Source organism: Palaemon carinicauda, chromosome 3 (assembly GCF_036898095.1).
Source record: "Palaemon carinicauda isolate YSFRI2023 chromosome 3, ASM3689809v2, whole genome shotgun sequence".
Classification (NCBI taxonomy): domain Eukaryota; kingdom Metazoa; phylum Arthropoda; class Malacostraca; order Decapoda; family Palaemonidae; genus Palaemon; species Palaemon carinicauda.
Window position 1 is genome coordinate 38503774 of NC_090727.1, and position 10000 is coordinate 38513773.

At 35.4% G+C, this 10000-nt stretch overlaps 1 long non-coding RNA gene across 1 annotated transcript in view; it reads right to left on the minus strand.

Moving 5' to 3' along the window:
- Positions 1-993: 993 nt before the first annotated feature.
- The window catches only part of LOC137637080 (uncharacterized), a 49840-nt gene continuing 40833 nt past the window's right edge, over positions 994-10000 (minus strand). Inside the window, exon 3 of the long non-coding RNA XR_011043376.1 lies at positions 994-2530. This is a non-coding gene — a long non-coding RNA (uncharacterized lncRNA). The remainder of the gene's footprint in view (positions 2531-10000) is intronic.

Below are 10000 nucleotides of genomic sequence, written 5' to 3' on the forward strand. Positions count from 1 at the left end.
ATCGCTAAAGTCACGTGAAATAAATTAGTTCAGATTCATGGCATCAAATAAAACCGATTCATAAAAATGTTTCTTTCAAAGCAGAGAAAAATGTGTCTTGGTTGTGAGGAGACGATGTTGGCGGAACATCAAAAGAAAGAGAATCTCTTTTTATGATAAGGAAATCTGGCAAATGTAAAGCTTCCAGAACAGCTCATATGAGCTGCCCATAGGAAGGATGTACGTTGAAGGGTTTTTGAGTTTTAAACGAAAAACTCTTTTGGAACGTCGTTTAGGGAACTGGAACAATTAGACATTCCCTAATGTATGCACACACTTGAAATTATTAAAAGCTGCAAAACAATTCTGACTACCTTCATGACGCATAGAGAATTGAAAAATATATCTTTTCTTTCAGAAATTGACAGGGAAGGTTTGAAAACAGGAGAAATCAAATGCCACGAACTTGAAAGAGAGAAATATATGAATATGAAAAAATGCACCTTAGGGAATATCAATTATACATATATTACCATCAAGAACATGGCGAGATGGTTGTCACAAAAACAATCAGCACTTTCATATGTAGTCCACAGCTTGAGAATATGACTTATAAGAGTATCCATGGATTATTTTTTTTATTTTACTTTATAAGTAGCTTACATGTTAATCTACGTGAACTTTACATATGAAAATAACTATAGAGATGTATTCAAGAAAAGAAATGCAACAAACTCAGTTGATTCGTCTCCATTTTTAACCATATATGAACATAAATGTTCATATGCTTCCAATATTAATGACATTTTGAGAATATGTCCGATAAAAGATTTTAAATTTAATATATAATATACATGCATACATACATACATATATACATACATACATATATGTATATGTATATATATATATATATATATATATATATATATATATATATATATATATATATATATATATATATATATATATACATATATAGCAACAAAGCATGAAGCCCTGAGTACTGTTTAAAATTTGTCAAATTCGATTCGAGAGTAAATATTTTATAAAATGCTCGTATACTTATTTAGAAAATTTGTCAAATCCGATTCGAGAGTAAATATTTTATAAAATGCTCGTATGATTATTTAGAAAATTTGTCAAATTCCATTTGAGAGTAAATATTTTATAAAATGCTCGTATATTTATTTAGTTCGTGGCATATGATAACAGTTTGGCATTTTCAAGTAAAGGTTAGCTTTGTGTTACAATAAAAGCCTTTCACAGCAGAGGTGTCCAAAAAGGAGGAAGTTTTAGTAACTGTTTACAACAAATACCTTTTTCAAACTACATAACGCTCAGAGCAACTCCAGCTAATAAAGTGTGGCAATTTCATAAATATTGTATCAAATTTGACTTTAACAAGTCTAATTATTATGAGAGAACTAGGGCAGTTACCTAAAATAAGAGGATGCATCATAACAGAATTGACAATTATCACATTACAACAAATGCTGGAAAAGTTATTCAACCAAGGGGAATATAAATGGCGGCCACATGCCTTAGGATATCTATAGTCCATTCTTTTTAATGAGGCAGATTTGCACCAACTCGCAAGGGTGCCCCTTTAGCTCGGAAACGTTTCCTGATTGGTTGGACGAGATAATTCTAACCAATAAGATAGCAGGAAACTTTTCTGACCTAACAGGGGACCGCTGCGAGTCGGTGCAAATGCGCCTCATTAGAAAATTGAGAAGTCTATGGACTATGAAGCAGTTTACAAACGCCAGATAATGAAAAAGGATGTAATAACCTCTAAGTAATGTGATGAAAATGTTGAAAATCAGGGACTGAAATAAACACATATTTGGCAATAACAATTGATCAGATCAACCAATAATGATACAACCTCCAATGATAAAGATACCATAATTGATGACGACTAAAATAACAAAAAATAAATCAATAAGAACCACGAACTGCACACCATTGCTAGTAGGATGACAGTCAGACGTCATAATAACCAGCAAAAGTTTCACTGTTTAAATTCTGCGCACATTGACCATTGGTTAGTGCAATACAATTAATGAATATCATATTGTCGAGATGAAAGGCGCAATGCTACTGTTCATAACATAATTATGTAATGCTAATTAAAATAGATCGCCAAAAATGTCATACAATGAGAGAGAGAGAGAGAGAGAGAGAGAGAGAGAGAGAGAGAGAGAGAGAGAGAATAATATTTCTGCAGTGATAGCCAGTGTCGGTCCTATGCTAAGGTCCGACAGATCCCAAAACAAGAGAGATTAGTCGAAATGCTTAATAGGGCTTAAGCGATTTGGGTCATCGGGCGACTCAGCTGACCTCACACGGTCATTCTAAATAGTGATTTTAGCTGCATTTCTGAAGAGGCTTTTTCACTTTCTCTTGGCTGTGGCGTTGCAAGTCGAGTTAGGATGATGATGATGAGAGGGAAGTTATTCCATGACAGAGGGGCCATGATTGCAGGTCATCAAGAGAGCTAAATACAAGCCGTTTTGTAAAACTAGACTTGTATGCTGTCATTATCCTGGAGGAAAAATTAAAATTAATGGGAAAAATTAAAATTAATGGGAAAAATTAAAATTAATGGGAAAAATTAAAATTAATGGGAAAAATCTCGAATAAATTATCATTAAGACATCTCATGATGAATTACATTCGTATTAATCATGCCCTGAGATTTATAAACACAATACTACTGAAAAGTCTAATCAAAGGTGGTGTTAAATGAACAGGTTTTCAGGCACCTTTTAAGAACTTGCAGTCAGACACCTATTACCAAGTAGTCAATAAATGCAAAAGTCGTCCATTTCATGATAGAGAAATCAGAATTAAGGTTATCAATAGAATATCTTTCTAATTTGGGCAATATTTGCTTGCAAGCTTTTACAAGATGTCCGGTATTAATTAAAAAAGCATCAATGAAAACAAATAACGTCATTATAAATTTATTTCTATAACTTACATTACCCTGATAATAATCAAATAGCCTTTATTTGAGCATCATAAATCTAGATGAATTAAGATCCATCCTGTTATTGGTTATGAACACTAAATAAAGTTGAACTCTCCCCTCAATAAGAAAAATAGATCCCAGGCTTTTAACGTATCTTTCAACATTACACCTTTCGCATTTTAGTAAACCTGAGGATTGTGACGAATCTGTTTAACAGCAAGAGGGGAAATAAAAGATAGGAAAGTACACTTCTTGAGCCTCCAAGGTAGAGTTTTCTTTTCCTCGACCCGACCCCCCCCCCCCACACACACACACCTACATTACCATATAAATCTTATTTTGCGACAAATAATTAGAGTAAAAGAAAAGATAGATTCTTGAATAAAGATAATTCAGACCTGATTAGCGACAACGAAGATAAATTGCAACTATTGCTGAAGAATTCTTCTAACGTTGGTATTTGATGGAAGAATGAAGACAGTCAAGGAGAAGAAGGTGGGAGAGAGCGAGACTCCTTTATGTGTAAGGTCTTAACATCAAGAAGAGTGACAAGAGACTGCAAAGGTTAGGATTCATCCCAAAGGAAGGTTCGAGGAAGTCGGGAACACAGAAGACCGAAAAAACTTTAAAAGTTTGGAAGGCGAGAGAGAGAAGAAATAAATCAACGATATTCATGTACTGTAGTTAGACCGTGATTTATTCATTACATATTTTTACGATGAAGGGTTCGATACAACCAAAGTAATAACGATACATATAAATACCCCCACCCATCCCACCCACCCCCAACACGGCCACCCTCCCAGCGCACTCAATGATTGACAATTACGATCATAAACATTGATCCATCAACAGCCATTGCAGTACCAAAGTAGGAAAGATTGATAGGGATTGAATTTTTCTTTTGCCTTTCCTCGCTCCCAATATTCATGGCGCAATTCGCAATGAGGTACAAAACATACCTGGGAAAAATGGACGAGACAATTACTGTCGATAACTGTCAATAAAAATAGTGCGTTGTCCATACGCACATTTTCAGATAGGAAAATAAATTGGAATTATTTATCCGTAAAGATTGAATATTGGGGTTACAACGCACTGCTGATGAGCCCGTGATCAAGTACACTAAGCAATTAATAATCTGGAAGTTTTCGGTTCCAAGTTTTCATCTGGTTTTAGCTTAGAATTTCCTCCTAAGAAATGGATACTGCTTTAATGTTCAAAGCGTATGTGTATGCGTCTGTGTCGTTATACACTATACTCAAATCTATACGATTTGTCTTTTTTTTTATTAAAACTTCCCCTCTCTTCATGGAAAAAATTCAAGTGGAAAACTGAAATGGTAATAATCACATCAGGTATAATTTCTATGATAAAATTATGTTTAGTACTGATTAAATATCGATTATATATTTGGGATTTTGCTTTGTCCCTCGGAATTTCATGGGAGCATTTCTCTAACAATTCCCATTTCGAAAACCTTCCCAGGATTTGAGTGCTCGCCCCCGAGAGTAATGGGGATAAACTCGGCGCTACTCTTCTTTTCTGTTTTCTGTATTTGTTTGTTCAACCTGAACTACTACAAACAAAGGAAAACTGCACCAAATAAAACACATTGTGGCAAACTGTGATCTCTGAATAATTGTTGTCACAGCATATCTTTTATATATTTTTTGTTATTAAGAAATTTCTCTTTCATTCGCAATGAACTTGTTAGGATACACACACACACACACACACACACACACACACACACACACACACACAAATACACTAGTATGTCTTGCATCAAAATGACGACTGAGAAACGGACAAGAATCAGAAAGCTGATCATTATGAGAATCGGAAAAAAACAACATTCCCCAAGTTAATATATTCATTACATTATTTCACAACTGAATTGTTTATTTAGCAAACCATGTTTATTTTTTTTACTCTATCTATCAAGTTGAATAAACGTTCATTTAAAATACAATCATAAAACGTCTTTCGATGCTTCACGATTCATCAAGATGTTTCCGAACACGTTTACACGATCAGAAAAGTAAGAGAAAACTTTCATGTGCCTGATGTTCATCCCTACCCAATATAATTCATATTTCATAAGTTTAGAAGTTAAAGACCCCTCATAAATAGCAGAGGCAAGGGACAGTGACATTGCCCTATCAAGAAGGATAATGCCCTAGAGTCTGACCATGATAAGCGCCCAAGTCCCTCTCCGTCCAAGCTGGGACCAAGGAGGGCCAGACAATGGTTGCTGATGACTTAGCACATAGACCTATAGGCTCCCCCCAACACCCCTCCCTTAGCTCACAAGGATGGTGAGGTTGCAACGGCCAAAGGAACTAACGAGTTTGAGCGGGACTCGAAGCCCAGTCCGGCGATAATCAGTCAGGGAAGTTATCATATAGACCAACACAACTCTAAATACATCAAATGTTCGAAGAGCGCCTTTCTGGCTCTAGATGCTGCATTGCCTGCTCTAACACACTCATGCACTCCATTGAGTATTGAGAACAGAATATCTCAACCATTCTTTTCGAGATTTATAACTACAGAATATTCAAAGAAATCCTGCTCACAAGGCCAGATCATTTCCCTATATACTGAGGGGACTAATAAGCTTTTCCTATTTCATCTCTTTCAAACACAAATCCTAAAACTTGTCATCATAAACGAATTTTAAGACGACAACTAAAATTGTATTCAGATCACTAAAACCGAATAAGGTAAAACAACTTGGTGGTCTCTCTGGAATCGACAAACAACGATACAAAAGTAAAAAAAATCAGTTTTCTTCTTTTCTGAATGAATTCTTTGTTAGCTGCACAAAAAACTCTATGAACCTGACAAACGCCGACAATTAGAATCGAGGCAAAGGCCATTTATGGGTAACTGTCGGCCATGAAGTAACTCTTACGCATTGTCTGGGGCGGCCTTTCCAGCAAAGAGGAAAGACAGGGGCTTCTTTTTTTGCCCGCTGGGCTGAGGCCATTTCCCAGCAGAGTTCATCAAAGGAGAGGAACAGAGTTAATCCTCAAAGGCACTTTGGCCTTCCTACAACATCAAGGGATTTACTTTTCAAGGTTCATGTCTGGCACTAACATTATCTCCTTTGTACAGAGCGTCCTTCAACCATCAATGACGACACCATTGAAGTTTGAAATTAATATTAATTGAAATGTTGATAAACAGAAACATTTACATGGAAAGAAGTGTTTTATGAGAGCAAAGAATAGAAGAAAACCCGAAATATCGTCCATAGAGTGACATACATATATAATATGATTAAGTTCGGAAAAGAGGGGTTTCCTAATAATTAATATTATTCTACACACAATGTATTTATGTAATATTTTCTATCATAAATTTTCAATTAATGGGGAAAAAATTACCCAAACTATGGGGTATGTAATTTTCATCGCCCTTCACTAAATAAAGTATTGCAAGGCTAACGTTTTGCATCTTGTTTAATATAGTAATCTTACAACAGTTTTCTCGGACAGTGTTAAGAAAACACCAAAAGACAAAGTGTAAAATATATAATCCCTTCCTTTTGATGAAATAAAATTAGACAAACTTACACTTCACATTAGAGTGAGTTTGGGTCATTTTCCCTGTTTGACCTTCTGCCATTTCCCTCTATCAATAAACAACCTCAAAACCCTTGAACCTAAATATTCAAAACGCCACAAACGTTCACCATCCACAATTCCGTTCGATTTAAAATTTTGTATTATGTATAATTCAGTAGAAGAAGCAAAAGCATTCTAACTGACAAAACTAAAATAGTCTTTTTATGTGCATATTAGAAATAACAGAACAAAGTGGAATAAAATCTATTCAGAACTTATAACTTTTACCATCAGATATCAGTACTTATCGCAAGACACCAAAATAATAAATTAATTCATTATTACGAAATCTTAAGACTTTGTGGAACTGACACTATCTGCATTCTTGCAGTCCTGAAAGAAGCCTGCATTTAACTTGATTAGTTAAATGGTTTCGCCTCTCTGAATTTGTCCTGCGGAGAGGAAAACCTCCCGTTTTCTGTGAATTCGTTTTATTTGTACTGTATGTGTATAATAGAAATAACAGAAGAAAATGTAATAAAATAAATTCAGAAGTTATAACTTATACCATCAGATATCAGTACTTATCGAAAGCTACCGAAATAATAATAATTAATTATTACATCTAAAGACTTTATGGAACATATACTATCTTTATTCTTGCATTCCTGAAAGAATCCTTGCATTTATCTTGATTAATTAAAACACGGTTTTGCCTCTTTCTCTGAATTTGTCGGCAAGAAAAAACTCCCGTTTTCTGTGAAATCGTTCCGTTTTCTGTGAATTCGTTCCGTTTTCTATAGCTGTAGTAATTTGTCTTTCGAGTCGTGATCGGTGGAATGAATCCGATCACAGATTAGCATCACATCTTTTAGCTTTACACTGCGTTTACCCTCCCCCCATCGACTGCCACTCTCCTCCTCAATCTCCCGAGTTTAAGGGTCATGGCATTGTTCATACTACCTCACCCGCCACAAATTCGTTCATTACTTTTTTTTTTTTATTTCCCTTTCTCTTCCCCCTTCGTGATTCTCCTAAATTTATCTATACTTTTTTTCCTTTTGCATACCTCTTTTATCTTCTATAAATCTCGTTTCCCCATTTTGAAATTTTACCCAAAACTTTTCTAAAGAATAAAACACAGTAGGAGAACTTACTTTACATTTTGGTCAATACTAACTCAAGTTGATAAACACTTTGTCTTTGCGATGGCATTCTTATGAGGCCTTTCACTACATAATATCAACAGTTTTTTTTTCGTTTTATAATTTCACTGTAGGAACATTCAAAGTCTCCCGGCTTAAAAGGGCAGTTCTGTTCCCTAATTTATTGCAAAGATCTATCGTTCCCTCCCTCCCTTCCCCCCCAAAAAAAATGTTTTGCTTAAAGTAAATGAGAGAATAGATTTTCAAGTCCCTTTAACTGAGGTAGTAGTAGTAGCAGTAGCAGCAGTAGAAGCAGCCGCAGTAGCAGTAGCAGTAGTAGATTTCCAGAAAAAGGCTCTTGCTTTTTGCACTTGTCTCTGTAGCCTAAGCCCCGCGAATAAGGAGAACTGACTATATATATATATATATATATATATATATATATATATATATATATATATATATATATATATATATATATATATATATATATATTCAAACTATTTATAAGGAACACCATAAGGTACTACTTAAAGCAAACCTTATCTTAAATAACAGTAAAATAAACTAATTATAGAACGAAGAATGGATATGACACCTACCATAGTATATTTATTAACTAACCAGTTGTGGGATTGTCTGTTGAATAGTCGGTCTTCAAACTTGATATATGACTCTTACTATGGTTATATACTGAGGAAATCAAATTTCGTCCCTAAAATGATATCTGTGATCATATTGTAATACAAATGTCATTGCTATGAACTGTGTTGTTGAGATTAAAGAATCTGAAGCATATTGTCTTTTACAGAAGCACATTCGATATGAACTCTGATAAAAATAAACTACAGCAATACACTGAGGCATCGTGTTTTACAGTCTCCGTACCTCGGCCTCCTAACTCGCATCTGCCACAACAATATCTCAAAAAGTGGAGAAACTAATTCCCCAAAAGGAAGGTTCTAATAAAGCCAAAAATCTGTGGCCCTTCCACTTGGCCCACATCTTCTTTCCACTTGGCCCACATCTTCTTTACACATTGCCCACATCTTCTTTCCACATTGCCCACATCTTCTTTCCACATTGCCCACATCTTCTTCTTTCCACTTTGCCCACATCTTCTTCTTTCCACTTTGCCCACATCTTCTTCTTTCCACTTTGCCCACATCTTCTTTACACTTTGCCCACATCTTCTTTCCACATTGCCCACATCTTCTTCTTTCCACATTGCCCACATCTTCTTCTTTCCACATTGCCCACATCTTCTTCTTTCCACTTTGCCCACATCTTCTTTACACATTGCCCACATCTTCTTTCCACATTGCCCACATCTTCTTCTTTCCACTTTGCCCACATCTTCTTTCCACATTGCCCACATCTTCTTTCCACATTGCCCACATCTTCTTCTTTCCACTTTGCCCACATCTTCTTCTTTCCACTTTGCCCACATCTTCTTCTTTCCACTTTGCCCACATCTTCTTCTTTCCACTTTGCCCACATCTTCTTTCCACATTGCCCACATCTTCTTTCCACATTGCCCACATCTTCTTCTTTCCACTTTGCCCACATCTTCTTCTTTCCACTTTGCCCACATCTTCTTCTTTCCACTTTGCCCACATCTTCTTTACACTTTGCCCACATCTTCTTTCCAAAAGCTCTCTGCCGAGATGACGTAATACCCGACATACATAACACGGCTGTCTCTGGCAGCCTCATTACCACAAATCACGTGACATTCCTGGTGATAATTACCCAATTCGTGATGATGATCTAATTTATAACACTTGTTCCTATTCAAACAGTATTTAAATGTCGTCTCCGACTATGCCACCGAGGAAATCCACCTCCAAAGATAATGATCACAGTATTATAATATCCTAAGTAAGTTGAATAGTAGAGATGAGAGTGGTACATTTTTTTCGCTGTCAAGATTCTTTTCACCATTTCGACCATGGAAAAAAAAGACCAAAATTTAAAACAAATCCTCCTATTAATAATACTGATAAAAATAATAATAAAATTAATAATAATGTCGAGAAAAACATAATTCAAATGAAATAAACTCGACCTCGTGAAAACTAAAAATAAATGCTATGCTTAAAGGGAATTTACTATGCAGAGAGAGAGAGAGAGAGAGAGAGAGAGAGAGAGAGAGAGAGAGAACAGAATCAAACTTTATTGGAAACTTAAACATTACCGAAGTTGGAAGTTCTCAAAAGTTGTAAAAGTGTTAAATAATTCATTATTATTACAATGAGATTCAGTAGCCCAATGAGTCAAGCTTACCTTACACAGCTGGCCTTAATATGATAAATGTGATA